Source organism: Bubalus kerabau, chromosome 9 (genome assembly GCF_029407905.1).
Source record: "Bubalus kerabau isolate K-KA32 ecotype Philippines breed swamp buffalo chromosome 9, PCC_UOA_SB_1v2, whole genome shotgun sequence".
Taxonomy (NCBI): Eukaryota; Metazoa; Chordata; class Mammalia; order Artiodactyla; family Bovidae; genus Bubalus; species Bubalus kerabau.
Genome location: NC_073632.1, coordinates 106231119 through 106253204, shown reverse-complemented (window position 1 = coordinate 106253204; position 22086 = coordinate 106231119). Strand labels below are relative to the sequence as shown.

Here is a 22086-nt window from a genome sequence, read left to right as displayed (position 1 = left end):
AATTCAATGTCAGCAACCCGGCACTTTCTTCACATAAATGTTGACAGGGTTTTTCATCTTTTATTATAGGATGTGGGAATCTAGTGCACAAGCAATTAAGCTGTGATTCAAGTAGTCTGCATTTTGGGGGGCAAGTCCAATGTTCCATGCATCTCCATGAGCCTCCTAGAGTTTGTATCTGAAACAAAGGAAATGTAACCCTATTTGTAGGTTTTCTGTGAGACAAATCCTCAAATCGATGCTGCTGGTCTCTTTAATATTTTCACGATTATACAATGAAGCTGTAGGTGCAATGGAAAGTAGAGAATGGACTAGGGGAATTTAAAACCTAAGTCAGTTTTAGGAAGGGAAAATGGAAGGATAATTGACACATCAGTGACATGAATAATTATGAAATATCATTGACTAGTTTTCCCAAATATTAATTTACCCATATGGGTGATTTTCTAGATGAAAAGAGAATGAAAGAATCCTATTTTTTTTTTCCTGTAAGAAATGTTTCTGTACAGAAACAAATTTATAAATCTTATTGTAAAAAATTACCTGTATGTCCATTCTTGTTAACAAAAAAGTTCCTTACCTGCAGAAAGATTCAATATAAATAGATATTCAGCTCTGGTCAAAGCCACACTTTTAAGTAATTGGGCACCGTGTTAATATGTCCTCAGGCTTCTATTTTACTGAAGCTCCTGTTTAGAATTATGCCGATCTATCTTCATATTTCCTTCCCAGCCCCACTGTAATTGACCTGGCAGTCCGCCACGCTACAGCCCAGACAGTAATCACTTGGAGATGATAGCCTGCCTTTCTAATTTGACTGACAGGACAAGCCCTATTTTAAAATCCTTGTCATGTGCTTTTTATCAGTAAATAACGCCCATGTTACTGAGCATGTGCACTGCAGTACACAGGTCTGTCTTCTTAATATGCTCACTCTCTGGCGGAGGGAAGTGGCTGAAAACAGTGAGGGCTTCATGTGGTTGTAGAGTTCCTTCACTCTGAGGACACTCTTGTTGAAATCCAGCATAGGATTTTTGTTGTTGTTGTTGTTTTTTAACCTCTTTCTAGGATAGCCATGTCCATACTCCGTAGATCAGCTGATCTCAAGTTAAATAGGCATCTTCCCACAATTACCCACAATGGGTAATTGTAAATAGGCAACTTCCCACAATTACCCACAGTGGGTAATTCCCACTGTGATTACCTCTTACTTTTCCTCTAGACTCAGTATCTTTAGCTATAATAAAATACAAAACCACAGACTTACTACTGGATGCATTTTTATACCATCCAGAACACCACACTTTCTGCAACTTTTTCATTAAGACATTTGATTTTAGTTTTGTTGTATAGTGACTGTTTTTAAGTTGCATTTGCCCTAGGTATTTAGATATTTCTGGTTTTTATTTTTGAGATTATAATTTGCTGTTACACAATGAATTATTTCCAAAGAGCTATATTAATTTGTAAAGATGATAGTGTTTATAGCAGTACCAATGAGTAGCCACTCATTAGATATTTGTAAGAGATATATTTTATGAAGAATATCTGTAAATGTTGACGTTACCAAGAAAGTCAAGTAAGCCCTGGAGTATACCACACAATGATACTCGATGATTTGTTTCTTCAACTATTACAAAGGTATTTCACCTATTATGTGTGTATTTCCTATAAATATTATAGCATCCCACATACATGCAAGTTGGATATGAGAATATGTGTTTACTTTTATAGGAAATTTTGGGGTATAGTGAGTGAGGTATTCCTGAGACTTCCGATTATACACTCTGTAGGCATTTAGGAAGTACGGAATTGGAGGTAAACTGAAGTGCATAATGTGTGCTGTGCTGTGCTGTGTTCAGTCGCGTCAGTCACGTCCAGCTCTTTGTGGCCCCATGGACTGTAGCCCACCAGGCTCCTCTGTCCGTGGCATTCTCCAGGCAAGAATACTGGAGTGGGTTGCCGTACCCTCCTCCAGGGGATATTCCCGACCCAGGAGTCTCCTGTGTTGCAAATGGATTCTTTACCTGCTGGGCCATCAGAGAAGCCCGAAATGGATAATGGAGAAAATTATTTCCATTTATTGATAGGCTCCCATGTGTCAAATATTTTGCTATTTAATAGTTTTAAAAGCTCCCGAGGTGAATCTAATGTGTGGCTAGGGTTGGAAACTGCTATAACCAAATATTTCAGTATAATTAGTTCAGGCAATTACTATTGAATCTAGACTCCTAAAACTTTTCTGGGAGATTTATGAGAATCTTTTCAAAGCAATTTTTAACTGACAAAGTAGCAAACGTAAATGATACAAAATAAAAAAACAACAACAGCATGGGATTCTCCTTGGCCAACAACCATATATTTCTTAACCTTTGTGTAAGTGATATGTATATACATATACACACATATGTGTACTATATAGAATTTCTAGAAAGAAGATTCAGTGCAGCTTTGCAGGGTATTCTTGCTCACAGCAATAGGTATAGTTGTCAACTGAATTAAATAAATATGTATATATACATATGTACCTATATGTGTATATGTTTATGTATGTATAAATTTGTGAATGTGTGTGTGGTTGCTCAGTCATGTCTGACTCTTCACAGCCCTGTGGACCAATAGCCCTCCAGGCTCCTCTGTCCATTGGATTCTCCAGGCAAGAATACTGGAGTGGGTTGCCATTCCCTTCTTCAGGGGATGTTCTGGACCCAGGGATCAAACGCACGTCTCCTGCATCTCCTGCGTTGGCAGATGAATTCCTTACCATTCAGCCACCTGGAAAGCCCCTATATTTATAAATATATACCTGTATATATTTATATGTATATATATATGTATAAATATGTATCTGTTCGGTGTCTATCTAGGAACTGAATATTCAGAGAGGTATACTTTCTTACATAAGAGCAGTATATATGTGTTTCCATATATGCATATAATGTGGAAGGCATTGGTCAAATTACTAAGTGTGGAATATAGATTAGGAACTGAGTAATCAGGAGAGAACAGTTACCTGAAACACCAAGTGAGAACCTTTTTTCAAGGCAGGTGCCGTGGGCAATGGGGAGACTGAGCCCTGAAGGGACACGCTGACCCACTGGGGTTTCGAGTCCTGCTGTTTTTCTCAGGCTGTAAAAAGGCTGAGCTTTGCTAATTTGGGGAATGTGCACATGGCTGGCTCTGGGTAGCACTGGTGTTACTGCAGAAACCCTGAACTTTCCTTTGCCCCATCACCTGCTGTGAGGATTAGACCTGGGGAAGAGAGGCCGTATTGCACAAGTAGTGTCCTTAAGTATAGAGGCTTCCTCGCTGATTTTTTAGCAGAATGCATGAAGAAGGTCATGGGAGAAATTAAGTCTTCAGGTCAAGTCAGAGTTTAAAACTTGGGCTGTCAGCTCGTACCTGGCAGGGGTGTTGTCTCCCTTTCAGCTGGGAGACTGAAAAACACGGTGCAAGGCATTTCCTTGCAGAGGCCAGGCTCCACCTGCTCTCTGCTGGGGGCTTCCCGCAGCATAAGGAGCAGACCTCGTGGGAACCTGTGCACCAGACAACTGGCTGGGGAGATGGGTGACTTGAGCGCCAATTGTCCAAGGCTGGAGGCAGTGTCCATTTAGTAAATATGTATGCTTAGTACCATAGGCTAAATATTCCTTGGCTGATTTAATTACTCTCTTTTTATAACTACTCCCTGAAAAAAATAAAATGAAATAAACTTCAAGGAGTGTGCAATCTAATGAAGAAGATAAAACTTGTAATCAAGTGATTATATTGCAAGGCAAGTTATTGCCTTGCATGTTATTATATTGCAACATATTATAACATTATATTGTTAACATATTATATATGTTATTGTATCAAGTTATTATATTGCATGACAAGTTGTAAAAAAGAAGTGTCATAAAGGAAGCACAGCATGCTTTGGAAGTTCAAAGTAGGAAAAAAGGAAAGTGGTTTTTCAGTGGCCTCCTGAAATTTTATGGCAGAAGGAGTTCTGAGAGAACTCCAGGTGACCCAGAGTGTCCCCTCAGTGGGGGCAGAACGTACAGCTGCTGTGGTCCGTGGGAGAAGAGTCACGTTAGAGCTTCAGAACCGAGTTTGATGAGCTTTCCTTTTGTTCAACAGGCAACTTACTATTTTGTTTTGTACACCCCAAATACTCAGTTTTAAGCCGAGTGGTTTTTTGATATGGATTCGTCTGAGAACATAGTATATAACCTCTAGCATCTTGTCTCTGAAAGTCAGATCTGGTTAAGTTGCCTCATAACTTTGTCTTTGCTCTTTTTGTCAAGATCATTGTCAATTGTTACTGCTACGTAGTAGCAGTGTTATATTTACACTTGAATTTCATTTGCTATCATCTTGGGTATTAATTTTTTTGTTGATGGGCATCCACATGTCCCACTATACTTCATGTTCTTCAATGACAGAAACACATTTTATTCATCTTTCTACACCCACAGTCTAGAAATGAAGTGAAGTGAGGTGAAAGTTGCTTAGTTGTGTCCAACTCTTTGCAAACCCCATGGACTATACAGTCCATGGAATCCTCCAGGCCAGAATACTGGCGTGGGTAGCCTATCTCTTCTCTAGGGGATCTTCCCAACCCAGGGATTGAACCCAGGTCTCCTGCATTGCCACCAGATTCTTTGCCGGCTGAACCTCGATGGAAGCCCAGCAAGGAAAGAGAAAGCAAAAACAACTGTTCCATGCGCTGCCAAGTACTTTAGATAAGATGTCTTATTATTCATCCTCCAGATCCCTTTTTACAAGAGAGGAAATGGGTACTCAGGGAGACAAAGCATTGATATTTTGTGGGAGATCATTAAACTAGTAAAGTGTAAAGCCAAGATTTAAACCCAGTATGTTTTGACTGAGTCTCTTTCCAACATATCACATCACCTCTTTCTAAGGTTGTTAACCAATGCTTATTTGTTGAATGCATGAATGAATGAATGGACAAATGAGTTGTAAAATATATTTACTTTAAAATTGATAGTTCCAGAGAGCAATACTATTGTAAGTGGGCAAAGCTTGAGTGTCCCGTCCCGGGAGACTGCCACTGATCTTTACTATTTTTTTTACAGTAGCATCCGGTTGGAATTGGCAAGCTGATACGAAAATTTGAAAGCCATGAGTTTGTTCCCGTATTATAGCAGCATTGTAAGTGTGAAGTGCATCAGTGCAGGTTTAATAAGCACCCAGGGCCAGAGGATGTAGTTGAGGTTGTCAGTGTTTGGGAACTGACATTGCCAAGACATAATTGCTTTTTTGCTTTAGTAAAGGAGACTTGAAATGAGGGCTTCCAATTCTAGCTTCTGGCAAAGACAGAGAATGCTGGCTACTGAGAATACAGGGTCCTCCAGGGAGAGAGACAGAGTTTTTTCAGTTATGTCTATGTAGATAGGTATAGTGGTTTCCTTTGTTCTGTGTACAGAATGCCATAGTGAGTTTTAATTCTGATACAGATAGGCAATGTTTGTTAAAACTAGGTTTTATTCTGAATCTAGATTTATCCTGGCCTTCTGTGTGAAAGAGAAAATATCTTTTATCACAAGTGGTTTACATCTCTTGTTAACTCAGACCAAATTATTTCACTCAACATCAAAAGAAAGCCCAGTGCCCACCAGAGTCACTCAGGGTACAGGGACACAGAGAAAAAGTCATGCCCTGGAGGAGATCACAGTCCAGCCAGCTTGAGGACAGAAATCATAAAGGCGCAGTTAGAAATATCAAACTTGAGCACACTGAAGATACTACCCAAGGGATTCGTAACTGCACGGGAGTGGAGCCAAGACAGAACCACACCTGTCAGCCCGTGGAAGGTGTGCACGTGGGATGTGTCACGAAGTGCGCGCTCAGCGTCCTTGACACAAGTCCAGCCCTGGGAGGGGACAGGCATACACTGTATGCATGCCTACGCCATAGTCGCCTGTTTCACCAATGGCAGTAAAGATGCTTGTGGAAAGCATTTTATATATAGACATATAAAAACAGCAACCTTGTGAGCCTAAAGACGTACTTGGCTTTGTGTTATAAAGGTTCAGTTAGGGAATTGCAGCTGTTGTATAATCTGGGAAAAGAGAGAAGTTGGGGTGACAGAACTCAACAGAAATACACATCAGGGAAAGAGCTCCAGTTTGGGTAAACAAGGGGAATGTATTATGCTGTAGGCCAAAGTGGAGATGTGGTTGATGTAGGGAACCGGTTGTTGACTGGGTCTTATTATAAAGAATATTAAAAGTTTTAGAACAATATGGTCAAAAAAGTAAATATAGTATATGCTTATTTTTTCCAGCAAATTCTTAGTGGCTGGACAGAAAGTCAATAGACTTAAAGGTTTTTAAAATATCCTTTTCTGTATTCTTTTGTTACTGTCTACTTGTAACTTCTCATAATAGACACTGTTACTTTTTTGCTCATTATTTTTCTTTCAATTTAAGAATATCTTTGTGCTTTGAATACAGACATTAGACTCCATTAGAAATACTACTACCAATTGGTGATGCATGCATTAAAACTCCTAAGACCCTTTCTAGTGTTTTTCTCACTGCATACTCATAGCAACCCTAAGTGATAGCTGAAGACAGTATTTTCTTCATTTCACAGGTGAGGAACTGAGACTGGATACTTAAAATCTTCACCTGAAGGCAAGGCTGCTATGTGGTGGGTCTAAGACTTTAACCTGGAACTTCTGACTCCATATTCTTTTCCTTTTCCAAGGTCACACTGCTTTTGGCGGCCTGTGTAGTAATAATTTTAGTGAGCTGTGGTTCCCTGAAGCTAGCCTAGGACTGTCTTCTGAGGCTGACCCGAGTGTCCAGCTGCCCACAGGAAATTTCACCCAGCTCTTTCTCGGCAAAGGCAAACAAAGGTATCTCTTCACCTCACTGCACTACCGTTTTACAGCAAACTGAACTCTTACTCTCTATTTTAGTGTTTGGGCCATCATTCGGCACATTTTAAGAGACTTACAGGATGACTGAAAATCAAAACCTATTGCAGTATGCTCTCTTTAAGCGTTTCCCTTGGAATGTCAGTGTTGTGCTTTTCAGGGTGGGATTTGGAGAGTGTGGAGGAGAAAAAAAGGAATTTAATATATTCGTACATTTTTATTTCCTTCAAAAATAAGGTGACTACCGAGCAAAGTGGTATTTGTATATATTCATTCCCAACTATTGATTTTATTTTTATCAAGTTAGAATGAAGATGATCAGTGTAAATGAATAACTGAAACAGCTGATATAGTGATGCTGCTCTCTTCCAGGTACTTTGCTCCCTTACGGAGTTGCCTCTGTGCACGAAAACATTAAAATTTAGTTAGTAATGTCTTGGCCACCAAACTTTATAATTTCTGTGTCATTTGCTATTGTTTGCATAATACTTTAAATTTACACTTTAAAATGCCACACTACCCTTCTAGGAGAAATTAAAATATTCTGAGAATAGAATTTACTGACCCGACTACATCTGGGCTCAAGTAGGATCTAATCACTATTTTCTGTAAATTATGAATTTTATTTTCTTTCTTCCTGATCTTTGCTTTTCTTTTATAACTTGCCCTGAGTCCTTCCTGCCTTTCCTGTTTGGATCAAATACTAAGCCCGTTCATTTGTTTATGACAACCAGCCTTTCTCTTTGGGCTGTGCCTTGGTGTCTTGGAAGGGGTATCAGTTTGGGCCCAGCTGGATCGGCCATTGCCACTTGTTGTCATGCCTCGGGCAGGCCACCTAGCTCTCCTGACACGTGCTGATTCTACTGCCCGGGGTCACTGTGAGATTCACGCAAGTGCATGTGTATATGGTTGACAGGAGGGTTATATTGCTTTCTCCTGTTATTCCTTCTCCCTCCTTTAAAAAATTCAAACTCATATAGGCTATGTCTACATATACAAGCAGCTTGGTAGTGTGTTAAATTTAGTTTTTATAAGCTGATTGCAAATGAGTTCTTTGTTTGATCAGTTTTAAGGGATCCCCATCAGGGGACTGGTTCTACATGTACAGGTAGCTCAAGTATTCTAGTGAGTCACTCATCTTAGAACTGGTTTTAATTAAAAGAACTATATGCTGATAGTTCTATTTTTATAAATCTTATTCATCTTATTTACCAACAAATGCAAATTTATATCCCACTATAATGTTCAGTTAGATAAATTTTATGCCACTTTTATAATTCTTTTGTGAAAAGAAAATCACTTCATCTACTTCTTTTCAATTGTCCTGTATGTTTAAATGGTTTTTGCATATCGACCCAAAGCACATTCTATAAAGATTTAAAATGTGTAGTTAGCGTCATTTTACACTTACTATAACCACACATCCGGCAGGACCGTCTTCCTCGGCTGTGGAATACTCAGCTGTGTTTTATCCCATTTTAGCTCAGTGTTGCTGGAACCTGTGCCCTTTGAATCAAAGCAGCAGTTCCCAGGCAGAACCCCATCACCCTGTGTACACATGTCACTCGTGTCTGTCCGTCCGTCTGTCCCGCCCCCTGCCCCAGTAATAAACAGAGAAGTGTGTCTCTGATATATGCAGAGAGGAGCTTTGCTGTGTAGTGTGATTTTTTTTTTTTTAATCTAGGTTTGGGGGTTTTACTTTTTATTTGTTTGTTTTGATCTCTCCCTGAGAAAAACTCCAGCCCGGACCAGGTTATTCCCTATGGGACTTGACTTGATGTGGTCTACAGCCCACTTTCATTTCATCGTGTCATACTTAGGGAATGACCAATCTTTCAGTGGGCTCGCAAGGGCTAACCTAGGAATTATTAGTTATGTGCCATTCATCAACAGGGTACACTTTGATGTACTTTTTATTGCCCAAGTCAACAGCATCTGAAAATCTAATCTTCTGTAAGTGTGTTTGCTGAGTGGAACTTATTTCTCCAGAGCTTTCTCTTTCCTTGTTTTCCTCCCATCTCCAGACCTGTTAGTCTCTTATGTAGCTCCTGTGCCCTTCCCTCACCCCTAAATCTGGCTTATCCTTTACCAGGCCACAGGTCAGATTTTTCGTGCTTTAGACCAGAGGTCACAGCTCTGGCTGAATTCACAAACCTCAGGTATTTATGTTTTTGGTATATGTTTAAGCCTTCACTTGTTTTCTAAAACTATTTTTTAACTTATCTTTTAATAAAACCAAATATTTTGTAGTTCTTACAGCTTACTTTTATTTAATTATCTTGTATTGTCTCCCATAATATATTTTGTTTCAACAGAATGTTAAAAGGAATTAAAAATAGTGAATCGTGTTTTATAATTTGGTAAATTCACTCTATGACATCTCGTTTCACCGTCACAGCTGCCTTATGGGAAAGATTCAGTCATTGATTCCACAGATATTTTTTAAGCAACTATGACATTGCAGACATTATCCCAAGTCCTGAGAAAAATAACAGATGTGAACAAACCTGACCAAAGTCTCTGACTCACAGAGCTTGCATTCAAGAAAGGAAGAATATAAGCAGAAACAGTAAGTCAGCTTTATAGCGTTTGGGACTTAAGTCCTTATATTTAAGACTCCAGTGTGTCTGGAATGAGAGGGAAGGTAGCTGAGGTGAAGTCAGAGAACCACGGGGTAAAGATGGCACGAATCTTCCTGTTTACAGAGGGACACAAGAAAACCGAGGAAAAGATCCCGGTGGTTCTGGCAGTCCGCTCCCCCAGTGGCTTATGGCTAGTGAAGTGCTGAGCCAGGGTAACCAGGGGAGCCCAGGCGTGGGCTTCAAATCTTCTGACACAGTTTTCGTCTTTGCTCTGAATAGTTAACATTTTCTTTCTCAATTTGCTCATCTCATCATTGGAGAGGAAATAAAAGCACATCTGTCTGCTTCTGGGATTCTTTGAGGAAAAGTCAGTTCAGTTCATTTTAATCTCCATTCCACCCCCCCACCTTTTTTTTTTTTTAAAGGAATAAGTGGCATTTCAACTTGAAAAGTCAGGGGCCAGTATCCATCATACGTATTCTCGACTTCAGCCTTATGATAACCTTGGGTTGGTGTGAAACACAAGACTTCTTTAGAGGACACAAAAACCTTCATAAATCAATTATGTTGCTCACTTAAAGAGAATTTGTTCTACAGAAAATTTGGAAAGAAGCTTTCGATGTATTATCGTTTTTTGTTGTTGTTTTGGTGGTGAACTCACCTCAAACTAGTTAGCCTTGCAAAGCCAGCGCTCTGTGCCCCCTGGTCTAGATGCTTCGTAATGCATTGTGTGCAGCTAAGACAATGCATCAGCTGTTTCCGCCTCTGAAAAGAATTCACATAAAGATGAAAGTAGCTCGAGAGAAGGGAACTGTTGATGAATATGCCCTGGACTGAATTGCTCTTCTCTAAACCAAGGTCCGGGCCTTATATTTATGGAATTCACAGACTATTCTAATCATGACAGGTCACTATTAACCCTTGAAGAGTCTGGCTACCCCAAAATGCTACCAAATTCAGAGTTATCAACAGTCTGAAGGAATTTTAAAGTCAAAAAATAAAAAACGCTTTTAAATGACAGGAACACTTCATCTTTCCCCTCTCAGTCACAGTGATAGAATTCTGGATTCTTGTTGAATATTTATTTGGGATGTAGTTACAGAAACATGATGACTTAGATAAGTTGTAGTGTAAAATGCATAGATTAACCGTAGCATTCCATGCTGCTGCTGCTGCTGCCAAGTCACTTCAGTCATGTCCGACTCTGTGCAATCCCATAGATGGCAGCCCACCAGGCTCCCCTGTCCCTGGGATTCTCCAGGCAAGAACCCTGGAGTGGGTTGCCATTTCCTTCTCCAATGCATGAAAGTGAAAAGAGAAAGTGAAGTCTCTCAGTTGTGTCTGACTTTTAGTGACCCCATGGACTGCAGCCTTCCAGGCTCCTCTGTCCATGGGATTTTCCAGGTGAGAGTACTGGAGTGGGGTGCCATTGCCTTCTCCGGAAACGTAGACGAGAGGTTTGCAATTAAACTACTAGGTTGAGAATCAAATTTTAAAGCTGGAAGAGGTTTTATAATCATGACTTTTTGTTTTTAGTGCTTTGGCATGCGTATTTGTTTTCCATTGAATCCTCAGAGGAACCATGGAGCATGGCTACTGTTAATGTCCTCATTTTACAACTGATGTTTATCTCGGGCACAGAAAGGCAAAGTAACTTCTTTAAGGGCACATATCTATAGCAATAGAGTCAGTTTTCTGGAATTTATTTTGAAATGTACCTGGTTAGTGCCCATTCCTTATTGATACTACTTTCAGTCTTCTTACAGTTTTTACCTCATAGTTCTCTTGTCCCCATAAATAAATCTGTTGCGATATCCAGCGGATTTTTCCTTTCTTGGGACTTTCATCTGAAGACAGAATTGGATGTTATCATGCAGAATACACCTTTGCCTTTTCACAGTAGTTTGAATAAACTGTGGGAGAGAAAAGCACCCCTAGTTTACAGGGCTTTAGTTTTCAGACAGTTAAATTTAAGTGTAGCTGTAATTTACAAGGATAGATTTGAACCGTACATCCCTGGCTCTGTGACCTAGAGTTTGCCCTCTCATGTTGATAATTCTTTGCAGAGAAGAGAGGATTTCGTATGCTTGCTTATAGTTGTGGAAGATGTGATGAATCTAATGGTGTATTTTTCTTTGTGAATTGAATATAGATCGAAATGGAGGTAACGAATAGAAAAAGCGAGTGATAGGAATGGTTCTGATGGAAATGACAGTGATGATGCAAAAATGAAATCAATTTCTTATTTAAATTATCATAGTAGTATTCATTAAACCCCTTCTTAAACAGAGCTAGATATTACAAACTGGGAAAAAAAAATATTAATCATGGTTTTGTCCTAGATTTTTCTGTATTAGTCTGGCATGAATGTTTATATTCAAGCTGCAAATTACAGTTTGCTAGGTATTCAGAAGTTAAGAGCAATTTAGATTAAGGACATTTAAATCTCATCTGTAAAATGTTCATACTATTTGAGCTGTTTTAAAAAGATTTGCTTAGCTAAAGTCATTGGATCAGACTAATTCTGACACTCTTAATCTTCCTTTTTTATTAAGAACCTTAGACATTTTATTTCCATTTAAAAATTTGAATGACAAAATTGAGTAAGTAATTTACTAGAAATAGTGCATTAAAGAACAAATTTGTACAGAGAAGGAAAAATACAATAAATTTTAATCAGGGAACATAGCAGCAAAAATACAGTAAGTTTTAATCAGGGAGTATATCAGCAATTTTAAGACAATATGCTCTGCCACTTGTTTGAGTCTGAACAGTTTTTAACTGCATTAGTTTAAAGTAATAGTTGACAAGAGGTGAAATAGTTATGAGAAGCTAGTTGTATGCAGAGAATGGATTAAATAGGTTGAATGATTATAAGTGACTGAAAGATTACCAGCACACAGGGGAGAAATCCCAGGAAGTAGGGGACAGAGCGGAGGTGAGAGGGAGATCCGAGATGGTCCAAACCAATGCAGCAGAGAGATCTCTCCTTCAAGGGACCATACTACCTTAGGTCAAGTCACCTTTGGCCTCTCTGAATTTCAGTACTGTATTTGAAATTAATTTGGAGGTGATAGGTACTAATATGCTCCTTCAGTTTTGATAACTGCTATTTAATTTTTTAATGAAATTGGTTCTTTTTAAATTTATTTATTTTAATTGAAGGATAATTGCTTTCCATAAACTGATTCTTACTTATATTAAAACATCAGCTGATAAAATAGGGTTTACAATATAGATATCTTAGAAAAATTTGAATTCTTCTTGGGAAGGCCAATGATCAATGGCTTCCTTCAATTGCTTCGTAACTCCAAAAATATGTTCTTCTGCACTCAGCCATGACTTTTAACATGATTGAGTGTGCTTTGATATCTTTGATTGTTTTATTGATTCACAGCATTGTAATATACTTGCTATATGAAGATTTCTTTCATATATCAAGTGGCAGGAAAGAACAACATAAAACATATAACTCTTCTTCTTACCCAAGTATGATGTCTATATAATTTTTCTGTATATATTATCACTTCATCTAAGCATCCGTGAGAAGAGGAGAAGTACATATCAGGAAAGATGAGGAAAGTTGGTGTGAAAAGAATTCATACCAAGTTGGAGGGTGCCCATTCTAGCTACACAAAACCAAAAATAAACATATTCAGGTAGACTAATGGTAATAATTGGCCTAGAACCATGAAAGTTTCTTTATTGGAAATGAGCCATTTTGCAAATACTGTGTTTCTTTCGTATTCCCAGGAGGTTTTCAACATTTAGTAGCTAAAGGCCCATGTTTTGAAGGCAGAATTTAAAATGTGAATTAATGTAGTAATAATTTATTAAAGAACTACTGTGTATGTATTATAAATTTAAGGTGGCAGATATCATTTACAAGCTCTTTGCTTGTAATGAACTATTGTGAATTATTCAAATTATGTAGGTGTGTTTTCTCAAGTACTTTATTTAATAGTGAGTTTAAAGTTAGAACAAAAACTCAAACTAAGTGCAGTGTGTGCATGCATGCCAAGTCACTTCAGTCCTGTCCAACTCTTTGGGACCCCATGGACTGTAGCCTGACAGGCTCCTCTGTCTATGGGATTCTCCAGGCAAGAAAACTGGAGTGGGTCACTATTCCCTTCTCCAGGGGATCTTCCCAACCCAGGGATTGAAACTGCGTCTCTTATATCTCCTGCATTGGCAGGCAGCTTCTTTACCACTTGTGCCATCTGGGAAGCCACTAAATACTGTAGCTACTATTAAAGAGAGAATCATTACATTTCTTATTATTTAAATTTTTTAAGCTATTGTGAAATAATTCTAAGTAATCTGCAATAAAGTATATGTAGGCATATGTGTGTATATAAATTTCTCTACATTTGTGTATATATACACACCTAATTTAATCATAAATGCCCATGTTAATGTTAACATTTTACTTTCTATATCCTGTAGTGGAAATTCTGGTAAGTTTTATCTAGTAGCCTACTGGCTGATTAGCTCACCGTGAAGGCAGTATTGACCTGTGTTCTCAAGATAATGAATAGTTCATTCCACTGAGACTGCATCTGGGGCTCTAGGCATATGAAAGTATGTTTTAAAAAAGAGCAAGTTTATACAGCTGTGCATTAACTCAGCTTATATGCATCTACAACATCTAATAAATATCTCTGTTCAAAACATCAGCATAGGAATATAGCAAGATTTAGCTGTTATGATTTTTTTCTGATATACATATCTATTCATAAATACAGTTTCTAATTTTAAAGCTTTATTGGTTAATGTACTATCTGAACTATGGTATAAACAATCATTCAGATAACATGAAATACTGCTTTGTGTCTTTTCGTTTAGTAAAATTATTCTTTCATTCAATTGTCTGTTCAACTGCTGAATATATATTAAGAATCTACAGTGAACACTGTGCTGTGTCTAGAGTTAAAATTAGTGTGAGATTATCTTATCAAGGAAGCAATGATCTTGTTCACTGCTTCTCAGACTTTTCCGCACATTGTAGTTTGGGGCGGGGACTTAAAAATATATATTAATGCCTGGATTCTACCTCCAGAGATTCTGGTTTAATTGCTTTGGGCTACAGCCTGCGCATCAGACTTTAAAAGCTCCCTGCAAGATTGCAATAGGCATAACATTTGGGAACCAGCGGTGTGACTAGGACTTAAGGATAGCTTTATCTATAAAGACACTTGAGATCTTTCAGCACCTATCCCTTCTCACCCCGCCCACTCAGAAGGAATTGTAATCTCATATGTATTTGCACTACATGACATTTTCTCTTATCCACTTATATACATTTGTGGCTCACTTTTTAGATTTAAAGTCCCTTAGTCTTTTAGGATCCGTGTGTATCTGACCACTATCTTCAACTCTGGTTGGAATTCCCAGTATGTGGTAGGCACCAAATAAATGGAAATTCACTGAATATGAGTGAAGAGTGTTCCAGTAAGTGATAATTTCAAAAAATATAACCTTGAATACTGACGTTGGAGTTGGGTTGAATCTGAGGTAAAAGAGCCCTTGTTCTGTCCACTGGAGATGGAGGGAACCTCATCTTTGCATGGGCATGCAGATGAGGGGTGCCGCTGCGGCTGGGGCCACAGCAAGGTGCTCTCAGAGAAGGAAGCAAGAGGTGCTGGGAGCCCTGCTAGTGGGCAGGCTGACTCCTGGCCGGGCTGCAGAGGTTGAAACCTCACAGAGAGTTACTTTGAGTCAAGGGACCGCAAGTCAAAGCCTGATTACTGGACATAGTAGTTAGATGTTGAGAGCCTAGAAGGACAGAGGACCACGTAGAGCAGATAGAGGGGAATTGGTCACTGGCAGGGAGGGCTCGTTCCTGCCATAGGTAGAGCAGATAGAGGGGAATCGGTCATTGGTAGGGAGGGCTCGTTCCTGCCATAGGTAGAGCAGATAGAGGGGAATCGATCACTGGCAGGGAGGGCTGGTTTCTGCCATCACGCTCAGCCTCTTTAGTGCAAAGAGGCAGCTTCCTAAGGGTAAAGCTTCCACCGTAAATTCCCGGGGGAACACGTGGTATCAAATGGTGTATCTACCCAGTCCTGAGTATCCCTGGACCTCCCCTCCTGAGGACCCTACTTGACGGTCACATGGGGCCCAGACTCTTATCAAGCAGTGCCATTTCACGGGACTAGGTGTTTTCTGAGTCCAGAAAGCCGAGCTCCTTATATTCATTTACCCTCTAAAGTCAAGGCTTACAGTTTGTTGGTTTGCTTATTTAATAAGTCCATAAGAGAAAAGAGCTAAAAAACTGAGAAGTTAAAATTAGAGATGTGGCTAGGAGGAGAAAATGAATTAAAGTTAAAAAATAAATTATTAAAAATTTTTGGATGACTGCAACCTGTAATTTGGTCTATAACCAGTTTACTCCAAAGGCTGTTGTTTTCGCTTTACACTGAAGTTAATAATTTGCTTTATCAATACTTACACTTTTTTTTCCTTACTATATTTCTTCAAATTTTACAAGTACTATATTATTATGTCTTGGGAAATTTAAGAGGTTTTGGAGTTCTCCCAGACTATTAGAAGCAAAATTAAACTGTCAAAGCTTCCTAAATATAGTATTCATTGCTTTTCTTTTTTCTTTTTCATTTAATATAGAAACTTTTCTAGTTGTTCAGAAGAATTCACCTTTTTTGGTCCATTTCACTCCTTCAGTTTTGCTTGGTAAATAAAATCAGACTAACAAATAGGTCTTTAATACTATATTGCAAATTGGGAATGTGTTTTATTAACTGCATATGCTTCCCAAATGGATTTAATTAAAACTTATTTTATCTAATTATTACAGTACATTTTGTATTTTGCTCTGTCCATTTAAAAATTCATTTAAATTTGGCTTGGAGGATTACTATAAATATAAGTGTTCACTTTCCGATATTTTAATTTTTAGGTTACGTGTCAAAAGCAGAAGAACAGTCTCACCATGTAATGCCTCAAGCCATAAGTGTTTTTGCCTTAACTCCCTGTTCATAATCGTTAGCCCTGTCATCTACAGCCCTCTAGCTTCTCATCACTCCCAGCCTGGAACTTCTGCAGTCTAAAGATGAAAAGCCATCAGCTGTCTTCCCTCCCACAGCACCCCCTTTAATGCCTCCATGCCTTGGTTGCACTGCTTCCTAGAGCACCAGTTCCACTTTTCCTTCAAACTCACGTGCCGCTCTTGCTTGGCCTGAGAAACATATTTATAAATTTAGTGACTCTGTTGCTTCTACCAGCCTATACATGCATCAAGGGCAAAGACTATGACTTACCAATATTTCAGACTCCTGGGTGCAGCACGGTGAACTGGGCTGATAGTCACCATTAGAACTGAATAATTGCAGTGGTTCCCTAGTTTCTCAGGAAAAATAAATAAAGAGTATATCCCAAATTTAACGATTTTACCCTGTAATTGTTCTTAAACCTAGCTTTGTCTGTTATGAGAATTAGTTAGGGATAAACAGGGAAACAGAGGTAAGCAAATATTGCAGGACAGCGCTGAAGAAATATGTTGTGCTTAAATGGATTGCTCCCTGCTTTGCTTGATGTGCGTGCTTGTAATTGTGATTTGGAAATAATATTGTTATCATTTATGCTTAGTGAAATTATTAATACCTACGAAGATCATGGCATCCGGTCCCACCACTTCATGGGAAATAGATGGGGAAACAGTGGAAACAGTGTCAGACTTTATTTTTCTGGGCTCCAAAATCACTACAGATGGTGACTGCAGCCATGAAATTAAAAGACGCTTACTCCTTGGAAGGAAAGTTATGACCAACCTAGATAGCATATTCAAAAGCAGAGACATTACTTTGCCAACAAAGGTCCGTCTAGTCAAGGCTATGGTTTTTCCTGTGGTCATGTATGGATGTGAGAGTTGGACTGTGAAGAAGGCTGAGCGCCGAAGAATTGATGCTTTTGAACTGTGGTGTTGGAGAAGACTCTTGAGAGTCCCTTGGACTGCAAGGAGATCCAACCAGTCCATTCTGAAGGAGATCAGCCCTGGGATTTCTTTGGAAGGAATGATGCTAAAGCTGAAACTGCAGTACTTTGGCCACCTCATGCGAAGAGTTGACTCATTGGAAAAGACTCTGATGCTGGGAGGGATTGGGGGCAGGAGGAGAAGGGGACGACAGAGGATGAGATGGCTGGATGGCATCACTGACTCGATGGATGTGAGTCTGAGTGAATTCCAGGAGTTGGTAATGGATAGGGAGGCCTGGCGTGCTGCGATTCATGGGGTCGCAAAGAGTCGGACACGACTGAGCGACTGCTCTGATCTGATCTGATGGTGACATTAGCTATAACAATATCTGCAGAGAGCACTGAGAACAAGTGTTCTGACTCAAGTATGAGAACCTCTGTATATTTTAAGGGAAATTCTCTTCTGTTGTCTTTTTAGCTGAAAGTGTGACTTAGCTGAAAATGTGAATCACATGCTGCTAATTGAGACTAGCATTAATTATTTCTAGAATATGCAGTCGGCAGTGTAACACAAGCTCTAAGAAACCTTCCAGCTAAAATGTTTCCTGCTTTTTTTTTTTTAAGTAAAAGTATACTTTGTGTAACTAAATTCTTATGCTTAAGCTTGATTTCCATCCCTCCCCAGACCATATTAACAATATTCCCATCTCGGGAAACTAGGTGGTAATAAGAAATGACATAACCCATTTTTAGTGAGGGAAGCTGTGAGGAAAGTGATAATGGTGACATTTTCATTCTTCCACTTGCATTTGTCACATATTGCTGTGCTAGATAGATTCATCTAAGAATCGTAATCCATTTACACACTTCCTGTGATGTTTAGCATATTGACATGCAGTGAACATTTTCCCTCGGCCTTTCTGCGCGGTTTCCCTAACACAGCATAAATATAAAGTGGTCTCCTGCACATAAGGCTCCAATCAGCCTGTACATTGCCTTCGCTGAGGCTTATTTTCATTGAGAAATTGCTGTGTTCTGTGTAATCTGTTACTTTTAAATTATTGGAAATTCCATCTCTTTCTGTTACATACGATTTTCAAGAGACACTACTCGCTTGAGGTGGGTCATTCTTCCATCATGGCTGTGGGTCAGATATCACCAAAGGCCGGTTAGTTTCAGGCTCAGGGCCCCCAATTTGAAACTTAATTCCTGGAGAAGGAAATGGCAGCCCACTCCAGTATTCTTGCCTAGAAAACCCCATGGTCAGAGGAGGCTAGGGAGCTACAGTCCGGGGCTGGAGGGTAGGATGAGGGTCCCATTAATGATGGGATTAATAACAGTCCCTACACCCAAGATGACAGGCTTTGTTGGTATGATCTCTTTAGTTATGTATATACATCAGTCTGTGAATAATCTGCAGAGCCTGAACCACAACTTGCAGTCTGATTTCCTCTTCACTCTTAATTATCTACATTTTCTATGTTTGAAGATTTTATACATAAGAGCCTTAATGTCTAAATCATTTGAAAACTGTGAGAAAGGGAAACAGATTGTGTCTTACGTAGACTTTTTTCAGTGCAGTGGGCTATAGTTGGCATGCATGTCTGCAATCCTGGCATCACAATTTTTTCCAACAAGTAAAATAAAGAAACTCTATTTTAAAAGACTGTGGTGAATGTATATCTAGAATATGTGTATAAGTCGGGACAGGTACATTTCTGCTGCTATTTGTATTTGTGCTAACGTGTCTCAAGCCCTGGGGATACAATTAGTAAGTAATACAAACGTGGCAGCTTTCGATCCTTCAAAGAAAAGAGTGATATTAAATTAAGCAACGAAAAGAAACAGTGTGCAATTAAAATGTGAAATTGCTGTTTCTTTCTGTGTTGTTGTTTAGTCACTCAGTCAGTTGTGTTGGACTTTGCAACCCCATGGACTGCAGCACGCCAGGCTGCCCTGTCCTGTAGCATCTCCAAGAGCTTGCTCAAACTCGTGGCCATTGCACTGATGATGCCATCCAACCATCTCATCCTCTGTCGTCCCCTTCTCCTCCTGCCTTCAGTTTTGCCCAGCATTAGGGTCTTTTCTAATGACTCAGCTCTTCCCATCAGGTGGCCAAAGTATTGGAGTTTCAGCTTCAACATCAGTCCTTCTAGTGAATATTCAGGACTGATTTCCTTTAGGATGGACTGGTTGGATCTCCTTGCAGTCCAGGAGACTCTCAAGAGTCTTCTCCAACACCACAGTTCAAAAGCATCAATTCTTTGGTGCTCACCCTTCTTTATGGTCCAGCTCTCACATCCATACATGACCACTGGAAAAAACATCGCCTTCACTCTGTGGACCTTTGTCAGCAAAGTAATGTCTCTGCGTTTTAATACACTGTCTAGATTTGTCATACCTTTTTTTCCCAAGTAGCAAGCATCTTTTAGCCTCATGGCCGCAGTCACCATCTGCAGTGATTTTGGAGCACAGGAAAATAAAGTCTATCACTGTTTCTTTAATGAAAAACTTTAATGGAAAAATCATGAAAATATTATTAGTGGACCCTTGGAGTGCAAGGAGATCCAACCAGTCCATCTTAAAGGAAATCAGTCCTGGGTTTGGAAGGACTGATGTCAAAGCTGAAATTCCAATATTTTGGCCACCTGATGCAAAGAGCTGACTCATTTGAAAAGACCCTGATGTTGGGAAAGGTTGAAGGCAGGAGGAGAAGGGGACGACAGAGGATGAGATGGTTAGATGGCATCACCGACTCAATGGACATGAGTTTGAGTAAACTCTGGGAGTTGGCGATGGACAGGGAGGCCTGGCGTACTGCGGTTCATGGTGTTGCAAAGAGTCGGACGCGACTGAACTGAACTGAATAAACCTTTTGATCTTCATGAAATTACTCTTCCTCCCGAATGAAGGAAAATTTCAGTGTTTGATAGAAATAAGTGAAAATGAATGTGTGAGTCACTCAGTCGTGTCTGACTCTTTGTGACCCCATGGACTGTTAGCCAGCCAGGCTCTCCTGTCCATGGGGATTCTCCAGGCAAGAATACTGGAGTGAGTTGCCCTTTCCTTCTCCAGGAAATATTCCTGACCCAGGGATTGAACCCAAGTCTCCTGCACTGCAGGCAGATTCTTTATCATCTGAGCCACCAGGGAGGCCCTCATATAAACAAGGAGGTGAGAAAGTACTTAGCATTGGAAAGGGAGCTCATGCAGCTTTTTAATCATAAACAGGAAATCGAGAATAGAGAATCTGGATGCTCTTCCTCCACTCCCCGTCTCCCCACCCCCCCTCCCCCCGAGACTGGTTGTCCTTGGTTCCCTAGCAAAACTTGCCTGTGAGCATTTGGTCCAGATGAGTGCCTGCTTTTAAGAAAATTTAGGGATTTGACAGTTACTAGACTTGTCCTCCCTCTTACTTAAGGGAGAGCATCTGCCATCCTCGTATGGAAAATTGCATTCCAAATTCTGAACACGTTCTGTGGCAGGAATCCATTCATAAAAAAGGCATGTTCCTATTTCTGTTCAACCGACAGAATTTCAGTTACAATTAAAATAAAAAAAGAAAATAGAATGCTCGAATGTACCTAACTGCTTGGACCCCTCTGTTTTTGGATTGAGTTAAAAAAAAAAAAAAGTATATTTATTGAACATAATGCTGCTGAGTTTGGTACTGACTGTTGTTTTGGCAGATTTCAATCCTTAATATTACAGGGGACAAAATAGTTTATATCAGAATACTCTTCCTTGGAAAAATGAAAGCCTTTCTGGGCTGACCCAAATCCTCTGTTTCTTCGTCATACCTCATTATGTCCTTTCAGTACTGCTGCGGAGGTTTGTCGCACGTGAAATGATATCTCCCCCGTAAAAGAATGATATGCCAAGTGAGGGTTCCTGTTTGTGTGTGTGTAGTAAGTGACTGTTTAATTTACCTGGAGGAATAGTCCACAGAAGCCATACCCGCAGGGCTCCTCATCCCCAGCTAGGTTCTAGCAGAAGTGAGAAATTACCTTTCAAACTCAAAGCAATCTGATGATTTACATCACTTTTATTAAAATAAATGTAATAAAACATGTAATAAAACAACTGATGACTTTTTAAATACAGTGATGACTGTGTAAAATACTACCCAAGGGATACCAAAGGTACGTCTTCTGTGATGTAAGGCATTTGCTATCTCAGTAACTGTTCCATCCTGGGATCATATTTTACTATTATCATTTTCAAAATAACTTATTTTTAGTGATGAAAGATATATAGATATGCATTGAAATGTTTCAAGGAAAAGCAAAAAACAACTATGTATTATGTGTGATTTCCCTGAGAGAATATCCTAAGCTTGTTTTTAAGATTAGATAATGTCAGCTTGTGGACATTTTATCGGATTCTTTTCTGCCAATCTTTTATATTTAAATATTCAGGAAAAATGACAATATAAACTTGGTCGTATGTACTGAATTGCATATAAGAAATATTCAGGAAAGACTTTGCCAATGTGTGCAGAATAGAGTCTCTGTGCTGCACTAAACACAAAGGGTTCTTCATGGAGAGTAGGTTTCTGGTTGTAAAGAAGCAAATCAGTGATGGTGATCAATATTTAAAACTTTATTTTAAAATTGGAAGGAAACACAGGTTGAATGTATGTTTGCAGGAGGTTTAATAGATATGGATGTACTTCAGTTC

At 39.3% G+C, this 22086-nt stretch overlaps 1 protein-coding gene across 6 annotated transcripts in view; it reads left to right on the top strand.

Annotated features, from left to right (window-relative positions):
* The window catches only part of PRKN (parkin RBR E3 ubiquitin protein ligase), a 1201168-nt gene that overhangs the window by 164014 nt on the left and 1015068 nt on the right, over positions 1-22086 (top strand). Inside the window, exons 2-3 of one of the 6 annotated variants that reach the window (XM_055536158.1) lie at positions 5085-5160; positions 6721-6871. The exons of 4 other annotated variants lie outside the window; for them this stretch is intronic. The gene's annotated coding sequence lies outside the window, so the exon portion shown is untranslated. Of the gene's footprint in view, positions 1-5084; positions 5161-6606; positions 6664-6720; positions 6872-22086 lie in introns of all 6 variants that reach the window. One more of the 6 variants, XM_055536156.1, reaches the window with a different exon arrangement.